The following is a 15,237-nucleotide window of genomic DNA, read 5'->3' as shown; positions in this document are numbered from 1 at the left end:
GTGTGTGTCTGGTTTTCTGGTGTTATTTATAATAACAAGAAAAGAAATACATCTTCACTCTAATGTGTGCTATTACGTGTGCTTGCTCTTCCACTATTCTTCGTGACGTCATCAAAGACATCACATTCTTTGATGACGTTCCAAGGCTCCATGAAAGAGCATTTGAACGCTACGCGTCTGAAGCTGGAGCTGATTTGCTGCAAACGAGGATGAATGTGCACATGTTCCCAAACGTAGCAACAGCGCCCTCTGCTGGTTCATGGCGGTATGGTCGTAAGCGGCAGCTGCGGCTTCACAACTGTCTTCTATACACGCACTTACCGAGTGTACTGTCACGTTTGTGTTTGTTTCATCATAACTGAACAACACAAACATCCGTATGCTGTCCTTTGACGACCGAGTTACTCCTTAAAATAAATGGATGGCGCTCCTATAGTTTATTTCTTTAGTTCAGCCACTTATAGGCTCTGCAAAGCGATTTAGTCTTTTTCCTATTCACCCGTTCACAGCCTCTTATTTTCGACACTCACAATGTGACAACAACCCCCCGGTGAACATGTGGGAGTGAAGTGTCTCATAAACACCGACACACGGCAGCTGCAGAGTTTCAGCTCCGCTACAATCCACCAGCTCCACTTGTGAATGAGCTCCACTGACTCTTGAACACACCGGTTTTACTCTCCGTCTCAGACATCGGGGATGTGGTTGCCGAGAAGTGAACACTTTATAAGAGCTATTTCAGGGTTCAGCTTTCGCTTACGGCCATACCAGCCTGAATACGCCCGATCTCGTCTGATCTCGGAAGCTAAGCAGGGTCGGGCCGGGTTAGTACTTGGATGGGAGACCGCCTGGGAATACCCGGTGCTGTAAGCTTTTTCAACCAGCACAGAGTGCTCTTGCTCCCTCTACTCACACACTTTTATACCTGCTTTGTTTGTTTGTTTATTTGTTTATTTGTTTGTTTATTGGATGGATCCAATAAAAAAAGTGAATTTCCCCATTAAGGTAGAAATAAGCTTGTTTTTTAACCTCTCATTCAGCACCCGGGTATTGTAGGTGTTGTTTTTTGAAGCTTTGCACATGTAAAATAAAGTGTTGAACGCAGCTCCCTGTCGGACCACTTTTTTTGGAACCAGCATGAGTTGGAAATGTCTTGCAAATTCCCTCACATGGCATTTTTTGTTGTTAGATTGCCATTACAGTTATAATATTTTCATGGTCCTGTGGCAAAATAATGTCACTACTTCTGCTGTGCTTTTAAACAGCTGTGTGTGTCTGGTTTTCTGGTGTTTATAATAACAAGAAAAGAAATACATCTTCACTCTAATGTGTGCTATTAGGGTTAGGGTTAGGGCTAGGGTTAGGGTTAGGGTTAGGGTTAGGGTTAGGAGCCAACGACAGTCCAGTCAGTTATCCAGTCAGATTTCACCGTTTCAAGCTTCCTCCTTCAGACCGGGATACAATGAAGACGGCAGACATCTGAGAGCACAAGGGCAGATCTTGTAACAGAGTCAGACAGTATGCATCATCTTTTGCACTCAGTAGAATTACATGCAGCTCAACAAGCAGTATGCTAGTTATTGAGCTGGCAGTGTGAACACAGCTATAGATACCAATGCATGTGTTAAATCAATATCACTGAAAGCAATTGGAACTCATTCATACAAGAGGAAAAGCTGGCGTTTGGTTTTTTTGGTCATGACAAAACTTTAAATACAGTGTCATCCACAACAACTTGTGTGTGCTAAAATGTAACGATTAGATAGCAAGATTATGTGTTATTGGATTGGTATTAGAGTCTTAAAATCAGTGGGAATAACTCATAAGAATGCTTGGTAAAATGTTTCATCCTGAGCTGGAAGACATCTTCACATCAACTCAATGCATAATGTGTTGTTTTTGATAATACACAAGCTTGTTTTTTAACCTCTCATTCAGCACCCGGGTATTGTAGGTGTTGTTTTTTGAAGCTTTACACATGTAAAATAAAGTGTTGAACGCAGCTCCCTGTCGGACCACTTTTTTTGGAACCAGCATGAGTTGGAAATGTCTTCAAATTCCCTCACATGGCATTTTTTGTTGTTAGATTGCCATTACAGTTATAATATTTTCATGGTCCTGTGGCAAAATAATGTCACTACTTCTGCTGTGCTTTTAAACAGCTGTGTGTGTCTGGTTTTCTGGTGTTGTTTATAATAACAAGAAAAGAAATACATCTTCACTCTAATGTGTGCTATTACGTGTGCTTGCTCTTCCACTATTCTTCGTGACGTCATCAAAGACGTCACATTCTTTGATGACGTTCCAAGGCTCCATGAAAGAGCATTTGAACGCTACGCGTCTGAAGCTGGAGCTGATTTGCTGCAAACGAGGATGAATGTGCACATGTTCCCAAACGTAGCAACAGCGCCCTCTGCTGGTTCATGGCGGTATGATCGTAAGCGGCAGCTGCGGCTTCACAACTGTCTTCTATACGCGCACTTACCGAGTGTACTGTCACGTTTGTGTTTGTTTCATCATAACTGAACAACACAAACATCCGTATGCTGTCCTTTGACCACCGAGTTACTCCTTAGAATAAATGGATGGCGCTCCTATAGTTTATTTCTTTAGTTCAGCCACTTATAGGCTCTGCAAAGCGATTTAGCCTTTTTCCTATTCACCCGTTCACAGCCTCTTATTTGAGACACTCACAATGTGACACCAACCCCCCGGTGAACATGTGGGAGTGAAGTGTCTCATAAACACCGACACACGGCAGCTGCAGAGTTTCAGCTCCGCTACAATCCACCAGCTCCACTTGTGAATGAGCTCCACTGACTCTTGAACACACCGGTTTTACTCTCCGTCTCAGACATCGGGGATGTGGTTGCCGAGAAGTGAACACTATATAAGAGCTATTTCAGGGTTCAGCTTTTGCTTACGGCCATACCAGCCTGAATACGCCCGATCTCGTCTGATCTCGGAAGCTAAGCAGGGTCGGGCCGGGTTAGTACTTGGATGGGAGACCGCCTGGGAATACCCGGTGCTGTAAGCTTTTTCAACCAGCACAGAGTGCTCTTGCTCCCTCTACTCACACACTTTTATACCTGCTTTGTTTGTTTGTTTATTTGTTTATTTGTTTGTTTATTGGATGGATCCAATAAAAAAAGTGAATTTCCCCATTAAGGTAGAAATAAGCTTGTTTTTTAACCTCTCATTCAGCACCCGGGTATTGTAGGTGTTGTTTTTTGAAGCTTTGCACATGTAAATTAAAGTGTTGAACGCAGCTCCCTGTCGGACCACTTTTTTTGGAACCAGCATGAGTTGGAAATGTCTTCAAATTCCCTCACATGGCATTTTTTGTTGTTAGATTGCCATTACAGTTATAATATTTTCATGGTCCTGTGGCAAAATAATGTCACTACTTCTGCTGTGCTTTTAAACAGCTGTGTGTGTGTCTGGTTTTCTGGTGTTTATAATAACAAGAAAAGAAATACATCTTCACTCTAATGTGTGCTATTAGGGTTAGGGTTAGGGTTAGGGCTAGGGTTAGGGTTAGGGTTAGGAGCCAACGACAGTCCAGTCAGTTATCCAGTCAGATTTCACCGTTTCAAGCTTCCTCCTTCAGACCGGGATACAATGAAGACGGCAGACATCTGAGAGCACAAGGGCAGATCTTGTAACAGAGTCAGACAGTATGCATCATCTTTTGCACTCAGTAGAATTACATGCAGCTCAACAAGCAGTATGCTAGTTATTGAGCTGGCAGTGTGAACACAGCTATAGATACCAATGCATGTGTTAAATCAATATCACTGAAAGCAATTGGAACTCATTCGTACAAGAGGAAAAGCTGGCGTTTGGTTTTTTTGGTCATGACAAAACTTTAAATACAGTGTCATCCACAACAACTTGTGTGTGCTAAAATGTAACGATTAGATAGCAAGATTATGTGTTATTGGATTGGTATTAGAGTCTTAAAATCAGTGGGAATAACTCATAAGAATGCTTGGTAAAATGTTTCATCCTGAGCTGGAAGACATCTTCACATCAACTCAATGCATAATGTGTTGTTTTTGATAATACACAAGCTTGTTTTTTAACCTCTCATTCAGCACCCGGGTATTGTAGGTGTTGTTTTTTGAAGCTTTACACATGTAAAATAAAGTGTTGAACGCAGCTCCCTGTCGGACCACTTTTTTTGGAACCAGCATGAGTTGGAAATGTCTTCAAATTCCCTCACATGGCATTTTTTGTTGTTAGATTGCCATTACAGTTATAATATTTTCATGGTCCTGTGGCAAAATAATGTCACTACTTCTGCTGTGCTTTTAAACAGCTGTGTGTGTCTGGTTTTCTGGTGTTGTTTATAATAACAAGAAAAGAAATACATCTTCACTCTAATGTGTGCTATTACGTGTGCTTGCTCTTCCACTATTCTTCGCGACGTCATCAAAGACGTCACATTCTTTGATGACGTTCCAAGGCTCCATGAAAGAGCATTTAAACGCTACGCGTCTGAAGCTGGAGCTGATTTGCTGCAAACGAGGATGAATGTGCACATGTTCCCAAACGTAGCAACAGCGTCCTCTGCTGGTTCATGGCGGTATGGTCGTAAGCGACAGCTGCGGCTTCACAACTGTCTTCTATACGCGCACTTACCGAGTGTACTGTCACGTTTTTGTTTGTTTCATCATAACTGAACAACACAAACATCCGTATGCTGTCCTTTGACGACCGAGTTACTCCTTAAAATAAATGGATGGCGCTCCTATAGTTTATTTCTTTAGTTCAGCCACTTATAGGCTCTGCAAAGCGATTTAGCCTTTTTCCTATTCACCCGTTCACAGCCTCTTATTTTCGACACTCACAATGTGACAACAACCCCCCGGTGAACATGTGGGAGTGAAGTGGGGCGTCTCATAAACACCGACACACGGCAGCTGCAGAGTTTCAGCTCCGCTACAATCCACCAGCTCCACTTGTGAATGAGCTCCACTGACTCTTGAACACACCGGTTTTACTCTCCGTCTCAGACATCGGGGATGTGGTTGCCGAGAAGTGAACACTTTATAAGAGCTATTTCAGGGTTCAGCTTTCGCTTACGGCCATACCAGCCTGAATACGCCCGATCTCGTCTGATCTCGGAAGCTAAGCAGGGTCGGGCCGGGTTAGTACTTGGATGGGAGACCGCCTGGGAATACCCGGTGCTGTAAGCTTTTTCAACCAGCACAGAGTGCTCTTGCTCCCTCTACCCACACATGTTTATACCTGCTTTGTTTGTTTGTTTGTTTATTGGATGGATCCAATAAAAACAGTGAATTTCCCCATTAAGGTAGAAATAAAGGACAGTTTATTCTAATCTAAGAAAGAGGTGAGAGTGGGTGGAGGGCGTAAAGTAAAACAGATTCAGGTTGACAGATATGTGACATGAGGAGGAAATGTAATAATCTCCAGTAAACCAAAAGAGGCCAACAGTTCAATCAAGCTGATGCAGGATGAACAAGCGACACCATAAACTTGATCACAAATACCAGTACGCGTATTAGATTCCTGATGTGGGGAGATGAGGGAGAAGCTGCCGTCCGTCCAGTATGACTCTGTACGTACGTGGTTTATCAAGACAACACATCCCTCATGCTCTGATGTTTGAGCTCCTGGACCTCCTTCTGTACGCATCCTTGTTCTCCCTCTGCCTCCTTGTCATCTTCTTCTGTACCGTGTTTGTCTCTGTGTCCATCCGCAAAGACTCTCTCCATCCTCTTCCAGAGCTCCTTCACGTAACTAGGGCTCATTGTTATGGAAAGACTGATCCTCCTGGAAGAAGAGAAGATACGCAGAAATGAATGTCCTCTGTAATGCAGTCAGTCATGGATTTGATGTTGTATCATGAAGCTGGTTCATTCAGCACCCGGGTATTGTAGGTGTTGTTTTTTGAAGCTTTGCACATGTAAAATAAAGTGTTGAACGGAGCTCCCTGTCGGACCACTTTTTTTGGAACCAGCATGAGTTGGAAATGTCTTCAAATTCCCTCACATGGCATTTTTTGTTGTTAGATTGCCATTACAGTTATAATATTTTCATGGTCCTGTGGCAAAATAATGTCACTACTTCTGCTTTGCTTTTAAACAGCTGTGTGTGTCTGGTTTTCTGGTGTTTATAATAACAAGAAAAGAAATACATCTTCACTCTAATGTGTGCTATTAGGGTTAGGGTTAGGGTTAGGGCTAGGGTTAGGGTTAGGGTTAGGGTTAGGAGCCAACGACAGTCCAGTCAGTTATCCAGTCAGATTTCACCGTTTCAAGCTTCCTCCTTCAGACCGGGATACAATGAAGACGGCAGACATCTGAGAGCACAAGGGCAGATCTTGTAACAGAGTCAGACAGTATTCATCATCTTTTGCACTCAGTAGAATTACATGCAGCTCAACAAGCAGTATGCTTGTTATTGCATATTGAGCTGGCAGTGTGAACACAGCTATAGATACCAATGCATGTGTTAAATCAATATCACTGAAAGCAATTGGAACTCATTCATACAAGAGGAAAAACTGGCGTTTGGTTTTTTTGGTCATGACAAAACTTTAAATACAGTGTCATCCACAACAACTTGTGTGTGCTAAAATGTAACGATTAGATAGCAAGATTATGTGTTATTGGATTGGTATTAGAGTCTTAAAATCAGTGGGAATAACTCATAAGAATGCTTGGTAAAATGTTTCATCCTGAGCTGGAAGACATCTTCACATCAACTCAATGCATAATGTGTTGTTTTTGATAATACACAAGCTTGTTTTTTAACCTCTCATTCAGCACCCGGGTATTGTAGGTGTTGTTTTTTGAAGCTTTACACATGTAAAATAAAGTGTTGAACGCAGCTCCCTGTCGGACCACTTTTTTTGGAACCAGCATGAGTTGGAAATGTCTTCAAATTCCCTCACATGGCATTTTTTGTTGTTAGATTGCCATTACAGTTATAATATTTTCATGGTCCTGTGGCAAAATAATGTCACTACTTCTGCTGTGCTTTTAAACAGCTGTGTGTGTCTGGTTTTCTGGTGTTGTTTATAATAACAAGAAAAGAAATACATCTTCACTCTAATGTGTGCTATTATGTGTGCTTGCTCTTCCACTATTCTTCGTGACGTCATCAAAGACATCACATTCTTTGATGACGTTCCAAGGCTCCATGAAAGAGCATTTGAACGCTAAGCGCCTGAAGCTGGAGTTGATTTGCTGCAAACGAGGATGAATGTGCACATGTTCCCAAACGTAGCAACAGCGCCCTCTGCTGGTTCATGGTGGTATGGTCGTAAGCGACAGCTGCGGCTTCACAACTGTCTTCTATACGCGCACTTACCGAGTGTACTGTCACGTTTGTGTTTGTTTCATCATAACTGAACAACACAAACATCCGTATGCTGTCCTTTGACGACCGAGTTACTCCTTAGAATAAATGGATGGCGCTCCTATAGTTTATTTCTTTAGTTCAGCCACTTATAGGCTCTGCAAAGCGATTTATCCTTTTTCCTATTCACCCGTTCACAGCCTCTTATTTTCGACACTCACAATGTGACACCAACCCCCCGGTGAACATGTGGGAGTGAAGTGTCTCATAAACACCGACACACGGCAGCTGCAGAGTTTCAGCTCCGCTACAATCCACCAGCTCCACTTGTGAATGAGCTCCACTGACTCTTGAACACACCGGTTTTACTCTCCGTCTCAGACATCGGGATGTGGTTGCCGAGAAGTGAACACTTTATAAGAGCTATTTCAGGGTTCAGCTTTCGCTTACGGCCATACCAGCCTGAATACGCCCGATCTCGTCTGATCTCGGAAGCTAAGCAGGGTCGGGCCGGGTTAGTACTTGGATGGGAGACCGCCTGGGAATACCCGGTGCTGTAAGCTTTTTCAACCAGCACAGAGTGCTCTTGCTCCCTCTACTCACACATTTTTATACCTGCTTTGTTTGTTTGTTTGTTTGTTTGTTTATTTGTTTATTTGTTTGTTTATTGGATGGATCCAATAAAAAAAGTGAATTTCCCCATTAAGGTAGAAATAAGCTTGTATTTTAACCTCTCATTCAGCACCCGGGTATTGTAGGTGTTGTTTTTTGAAGCTTTGCACATGTAAAATAAAGTGTTGAACGCAGCTCCCTGTCGGACCACTTTTTTTGGAACCAGCATGAGTTGGAAATGTCTTCAAATTCCCTCACATGGCATTTTTTGTTGTTAGATTGCCATTACAGTTATAATATTTTCATGGTCCTGTGGCAAAATAATGTCACTACTTCTGCTGTGCTTTTAAACAGCTGTGTGTGTCTGGTTTTCTGGTGTTTATAATAACAAGAAAAGAAATACATCTTCACTCTAATGTGTGCTATTAGGGTTAGGGTTAGGGTTAGGGCTAGGGTTAGGGTTAGGGTTAGGGTTAGGGTTAGGGTTAGGAGCCAACGACAGTCCAGTCAGTTATCCAGTCAGTTTTCACCGTTTCAAGCTTCCTCCTTCAGACCGGGATACAATGAAGATGGCAGACATCTGAGAGCACAAGGGCAGATCTTGTTACAGAGTCAGACAGTATGCATCATCTTTTGCACTCAGTAGAATTACATGCAGCTCAACAAGCAGTATGCTCGTTATTGCATATTGAGCTGGCAGTGTGAACACAGCTATAGATACCAATGCATGTGTTAAATCAATATCACTGAAAGCAATTGGAACTCATTCGTACAAGAGGAAAAGCTGGCGTTTGGTTTTTTTGGTCATGACAAAACTTTAAATACAGTGTCATCCACGACAACTTGTGTGTGCTAAAATGTAACGATTAGATAGCAAGATTATGTGTTATTGGATTGGTATTAGAGTCTTAAAATCAGTGGGAATAACTAATAAGAATGCTTGGTAAAATGTTTCATCCTGAGCTGGAAGACATCTTCACATCAACTCAATGCATAATGTGTTGTTTTTGATAATACACAAACTTGTTTTTTAACCTCTCATTCAGCACCCGGGTATTGTAGGTGTTGTTTTTTGAAGCTTTGCACATGTAAAATAAAGTGTTGAACCCAGCTCCCTGTCGGACCACTTTTTTTGGAACCAGCATGAGTTGGAAATGTCTTCAAATTCCCTCACATGGCATTTTTTGTTGTTAGATTGCCATTACAGTTATAATGTTTTCATGGTCCTGTGGCAAAATAATTTCACTACTTCTGCTGTGCTTTTAAACAGCTGTGTGTGTCTGGTTTTCTGGTGTTTATAATAACAAGAAAAGAAATACATCTTCACTCTAATGTGTGCTATTACGTGTGCTTGCTCCTCCACTATTCTTCGTGACGTCATCAAAGACATCACATTCTTTGATGACGTTCCAAGGCTCCATGAAAGAGCATTTGAACGCTATGCGTCTGAAGCTGGAGCTGATTTGCTGCAAACGAGGATGAATGTGCACATGTTCCCAAACGTAGCAACAGCGCCCTCTGCTGGTTCATGGTGGTATGGTCGTAAGCGGCAGCTGCGGCTTCACAACTGTCTTCTATACGCGCACTTACCGAGTGTACTGTCACGTTTTTGTTTGTTTCATCATAACTGAACAACACAAACATCCGTATGCTGTCCTTTGACGACCGAGTTACTCCTTAAAATAAATGGATGGCGCTCCTATAGTTTATTTCTTTAGTTCAGCCACTTATAGGCTCTGCAAAGCGATTTAGCCTTTTTCCTATTCACCCGTTCACAGCCTCTTATTTTCGACACTCACAATGTGACACCAACCCCCCGGTGAACATGTGGGAGTGAAGTGTCTCATAAACACCGACACACGGCAGCTGCAGAGTTTCAGCTCCGCTACAATCCACCAGCTCCACTTGTGAATGAGCTCCACTGACTCTTGAACACACCGGTTTTACTCTCCGTCTCAGACATCGGGGATGTGGTTGCCGAGAAGTGAACACTTTATAAGAGCTATTTCAGGGTTCAGCTTTCGCTTACGGCCATACCAGCCTGAATACGCCCGATCTCGTCTGATCTCGGAAGCTAAGCAGGGTCGGGCCGGGTTAGTACTTGGATGGGAGACCGCCTGGGAATACCCGGTGCTGTAAGCTTTTTCAACCAGCACAGAGTGCTCTTGCTCCCTCCACTCACACATGTTTATACCTGCTTTGTTTGTTTGTTTGTTTGTTTATTTGTTTGTTTGTTTGTTTATTTGTTTGTTTATTGGATGGATCCAATAAAAAAAGTGAATTTCCCCATTAAGGTAGAAATAAGCTTGTTTTTTAACCTCTCATTCAGCACCCGGGTATTGTAGGTGTTGTTTTTTGAAGCTTTGCACATGTAAAATAAAGTGTTGAACGCAGCTCCCTGTCGGACCACTTTTTTTGGAACCAGCATGAGTTGGAAATGTCTTCAAATTCCCTCACATGGCATTTTTTGTTGTTAGATTGCCATTACAGTTATAATATTTTCATGGTCCTGTGGCAAAATAATTTCACTACTTCTGCTGTGCTTTTAAACAGCTGTGTGTGTCTGGTTTTCTGGTGTTGTTTATAATAACAAGAAAAGAAATACATCTTCACTCTAATGTGTGCTATTAGGGTTAGGGTTAGGGCTAGGGTTAGGGTTAGGGTTAGGAGCCAACGACAGTCCAGTCCGTTATCCAGTCAGATTTCACCGTTTCAAGCTTCCTCCTTCAGACCGGGATACAATGAAGACGGCAGACATCTGAGAGCACAAGGGCAGATCTTGTAACAGAGTCAGACAGTATGCATCATCTTTTGCACTCAGTAGAATTACATGCAGCTCAACAAGCAGTATGCTAGTTATTGAGCTGGCAGTGTGAACACAGCTATAGATACCAATGCATGTGTTAAATCAATATCACTGAAAGCAATTGGAACTCATTCGTACAAGAGGAAAAGCTGGCGTTTGTTTTTTTTGGTCATGACAAAACTTTAAATAGAGTGTCATCCACGACAACTTGTGTGTGCTAAAATGTAACGATTAGATAGCAAGATTATGTGTTATTGGATTGGTATTAGAGTCTTAAAATCAGTGGGAATAACTCATAAGAATGCTTGGTAAAATGTTTCATCCTGAGCTGGAAGACATCTTCACATCAACTCAATGCATAATGTGTTGTTTTTGATAATACAAAAGCTTGTTTTTTAACCTCTCATTCAGCACCCGGGTATTGTAGGTGTTGTTTTTTGAAGCTTTGCACATGTAAAATAAAGTGTTGAACGCAGCTCCCTGTCGGACCACTTTTTTTGGAACCAGCATGAGTTGGAAATGTCTTCAAATTCCCTCACATGGCATTTTTTGTTGTTAGATTGCCATTACAGTTATAATATTTTCATGGTCCTGTGGCAAAATAATGTCACTACTTCTGCTGTGCTTTTAAACAGCTGTGTGTGTCTGGTTTTCTGGTGTTTATAATAACAAGAAAAGAAATACATCTTCACTCTAATGTGTGCTATTAGGGTTAGGGTTAGGGCTAGGATTAGGGTTAGGGTTAGGAGCCAACAACAGTCCAGTCAGTTATCCAGTCAGATTTCACCGTTTCAAGCTTCCTCCTTCAGACCGGGATACAATGAAGACGGCAGACATCTGAGAGCACAAGGGCAGATCTTGTAACAGAGTCAGACAGTATGCATCATCTTTTGCACTCAGTGGAATTACATGCAGCTCAACAAGCAGTATGCTAGTTATTGCATATTGAGCTGGCAGTGTGAACACAGCTATAGATGCCAATGCATGTGTTAAATCAATATCACTGAAAGCAATTGGAACTCATTCGTACAAGAGGAAAAGCTGGCGTTTGGTTTTTTTGGTCATGACAAAACTTTAAATACAGTGTCATCCACAACAACTTGTGTGTGCTAAAATGTAACGATTAGATAGCAAGATTATGTGTTATTGGATTGGTATTAGAGTCTTAAAATCAGTGGGAATAACTCATAAGAATGCTTGGTAAAATGTTTCATCCTGAGCTGGAAGACATCTTCACATCAACTCAATGCATAATGTGTTGTTTTTGATAATACACAAGCTTGTTTTTTAACCTCTCATTCAGCACCCGGGTATTGTAGGTGTTGTTTTTTGAAGCTTTACACATGTAAAATAAAGTGTTGAACGCAGCTCCCTGTCGGACCACTTTTTTGGAACCAGCATGAGTTGGAAATGTCTTCAAATTCCCTCACATGGCATTTTTTGTTGTTAGATTGCCATTACAGTTATAATATTTTCATGGTCCTGTGGCAAAATAATGTCACTACTTCTGCTGTGCTTTTAAACAGCTGTGTGTGTCTGGTTTTCTGGTGTTGTTTATAATAACAAGAAAAGAAATACATCTTCACTCTAATGTGTGCTATTACGTGTGCTTGCTCTTCCACTATTCTTCGCGACGTCATCAAAGACGTCACATTCTTTGATGACGTTCCAAGGCTCCATGAAAGAGCATTTAAACGCTACGCGTCTGAAGCTGGAGCTGATTTGCTGCAAACGAGGATGAATGTGCACATGTTCCCAAACGTAGCAACAGCGTCCTCTGCTGGTTCATGGCGGTATGGTCGTAAGCGACAGCTGCGGCTTCACAACTGTCTTCTATACGCGCACTTACCGAGTGTACTGTCACGTTTTTGTTTGTTTCATCATAACTGAACAACACAAACATCCGTATGCTGTCCTTTGACGACCGAGTTACTCCTTAAAATAAATGGATGGCGCTCCTATAGTTTATTTCTTTAGTTCAGCCACTTATAGGCTCTGCAAAGCGATTTAGCCTTTTTCCTATTCACCCGTTCACAGCCTCTTATTTTCGACACTCACAATGTGACAACAACCCCCCGGTGAACATGTGGGAGTGAAGTGGGGCGTCTCATAAACACCGACACACGGCAGCTGCAGAGTTTCAGCTCCGCTACAATCCACCAGCTCCACTTGTGAATGAGCTCCACTGACTCTTGAACACACCGGTTTTACTCTCCGTCTCAGACATCGGGGATGTGGTTGCCGAGAAGTGAACACTTTATAAGAGCTATTTCAGGGTTCAGCTTTCGCTTACGGCCATACCAGCCTGAATACGCCCGATCTCGTCTGATCTCGGAAGCTAAGCAGGGTCGGGCCGGGTTAGTACTTGGATGGGAGACCGCCTGGGAATACCCGGTGCTGTAAGCTTTTTCAACCAGCACAGAGTGCTCTTGCTCCCTCTACCCACACATGTTTATACCTGCTTTGTTTGTTTGTTTGTTTATTGGATGGGTCCAATAAAAAAGTGAATTTCCCCATTAAGGTAGAAATAAAGGACAGTTTATTCTAATCTAAGAAAGAGGTGAGAGTGGGTGGAGGGCGTAAAGTAAAACAGATTCAGGTTGACAGATATGTGACATGAGGAGGAAATGTAATAATCTCCAGTAAACCAAAAGAGGCCAACAGTTCAATCAAGCTGATGCAGGATGAACAAGCGACACCATAAACTTGATCACAAATACCAGTACGCGTATTAGATTCCTGATGTGGGGAGATGAGGGAGAAGCTGCCGTCCGTCCAGTATGACTCTGTACGTACGTGGTTTATCAAGACAACACATCCCTCATGCTCTGATGTTTGAGCTCCTGGACCTCCTTCTGTACGCATCCTTGTTCTCCCTCTGCCTCCTTGTCATCTTCTTCTGTACCGTGTTTGTCTCTGTGTCCATCCGCAAAGACTCTCTCCATCCTCTTCCAGAGCTCCTTCACGTAACTAGGGCTCATTGTTATGGAAAGACTGATCCTCCTGGAAGAAGAGAAGATACGCAGAAATGAATGTCCTCTGTAATGCAGTCAGTCATGGATTTGATGTTGTATCATGAAGCTGGTTCATTCAGCACCCGGGTATTGTAGGTGTTGTTTTTTGAAGCTTTGCACATGTAAAATAAAGTGTTGAACGGAGCTCCCTGTCGGACCACTTTTTTTGGAACCAGCATGAGTTGGAAATGTCTTCAAATTCCCTCACATGGCATTTTTTGTTGTTAGATTGCCATTACAGTTATAATATTTTCATGGTCCTGTGGCAAAATAATGTCACTACTTCTGCTTTGCTTTTAAACAGCTGTGTGTGTCTGGTTTTCTGGTGTTTATAATAACAAGAAAAGAAATACATCTTCACTCTAATGTGTGCTATTAGGGTTAGGGTTAGGGTTAGGGCTAGGGTTAGGGTTAGGGTTAGGGTTAGGAGCCAACGACAGTCCAGTCAGTTATCCAGTCAGATTTCACCGTTTCAAGCTTCCTCCTTCAGACCGGGATACAATGAAGACGGCAGACATCTGAGAGCACAAGGGCAGATCTTGTAACAGAGTCAGACAGTATTCATCATCTTTTGCACTCAGTAGAATTACATGCAGCTCAACAAGCAGTATGCTTGTTATTGCATATTGAGCTGGCAGTGTGAACACAGCTATAGATACCAATGCATGTGTTAAATCAATATCACTGAAAGCAATTGGAACTCATTCATACAAGAGGAAAAACTGGCGTTTGGTTTTTTTGGTCATGACAAAACTTTAAATACAGTGTCATCCACAACAACTTGTGTGTGCTAAAATGTAACGATTAGATAGCAAGATTATGTGTTATTGGATTGGTATTAGAGTCTTAAAATCAGTGGGAATAACTCATAAGAATGCTTGGTAAAATGTTTCATCCTGAGCTGGAAGACATCTTCACATCAACTCAATGCATAATGTGTTGTTTTTGATAATACACAAGCTTGTTTTTTAACCTCTCATTCAGCACCCGGGTATTGTAGGTGTTGTTTTTTGAAGCTTTACACATGTAAAATAAAGTGTTGAACGCAGCTCCCTGTCGGACCACTTTTTTGGAACCAGCATGAGTTGGAAATGTCTTCAAATTCCCTCACATGGCATTTTTTGTTGTTAGATTGCCATTACAGTTATAATATTTTCATGGTCCTGTGGCAAAATAATGTCACTACTTCTGCTGTGCTTTTAAACAGCTGTGTGTGTCTGGTTTTCTGGTGTTGTTTATAATAACAAGAAAAGAAATACATCTTCACTCTAATGTGTGCTATTATGTGTGCTTGCTCTTCCACTATTCTTCGTGACGTCATCAAAGACATCACATTCTTTGATGACGTTCCAAGGCTCCATGAAAGAGCATTTGAACGCTAAGCGCCTGAAGCTGGAGTTGATTTGCTGCAAACGAGGATGAATGTGCACATGTTCCCAAACGTAGCAACAGCGCCCTCTGCTGGTTCATGGTGGT

The 15,237-nt window shown here is 42.1% G+C and overlaps 6 non-coding genes across 6 annotated transcripts; all 6 read left to right on the top strand.

Annotated features, from left to right (window-relative positions):
* Positions 1 to 754: 754 nt before the first annotated feature.
* Positions 755 to 873, top strand: LOC133451639 (5S ribosomal RNA). Its single transcript, XR_009783184.1, has one exon. It is a non-coding gene; the product is annotated as a 5S ribosomal RNA (ribosomal RNA).
* Positions 874 to 2,918: 2,045 nt separating this feature from the next.
* LOC133451638 (5S ribosomal RNA) lies at positions 2,919 to 3,037 on the top strand. The gene has a single exon (XR_009783183.1). It is a non-coding gene; the product is annotated as a 5S ribosomal RNA (ribosomal RNA).
* Positions 3,038 to 5,082: 2,045 nt separating this feature from the next.
* On the top strand, positions 5,083 to 5,201 carry LOC133451637 (5S ribosomal RNA). The gene has a single exon (XR_009783182.1). It is a non-coding gene; the product is annotated as a 5S ribosomal RNA (ribosomal RNA).
* A 2,572-nt stretch (positions 5,202 to 7,773) lies between these two features.
* Positions 7,774 to 7,892, top strand: LOC133451636 (5S ribosomal RNA). The gene has a single exon (XR_009783181.1). It is a non-coding gene; the product is annotated as a 5S ribosomal RNA (ribosomal RNA).
* A 2,072-nt stretch (positions 7,893 to 9,964) lies between these two features.
* On the top strand, positions 9,965 to 10,083 carry LOC133451635 (5S ribosomal RNA). The gene has a single exon (XR_009783180.1). It is a non-coding gene; the product is annotated as a 5S ribosomal RNA (ribosomal RNA).
* Positions 10,084 to 13,034: 2,951 nt separating this feature from the next.
* On the top strand, positions 13,035 to 13,153 carry LOC133451633 (5S ribosomal RNA). Its single transcript, XR_009783179.1, has one exon. It is a non-coding gene; the product is annotated as a 5S ribosomal RNA (ribosomal RNA).
* Positions 13,154 to 15,237: the final 2,084 nt, after the last annotated feature.

This window comes from Cololabis saira, chromosome 9, assembly GCF_033807715.1.
Source record: "Cololabis saira isolate AMF1-May2022 chromosome 9, fColSai1.1, whole genome shotgun sequence".
NCBI classification, from domain to species: Eukaryota; Metazoa; Chordata; class Actinopteri; order Beloniformes; family Belonidae; genus Cololabis; species Cololabis saira.
The sequence above is the reverse complement of the archived record's forward strand: the minus strand, read 5'-3'. Positions and strand labels throughout refer to the sequence as shown.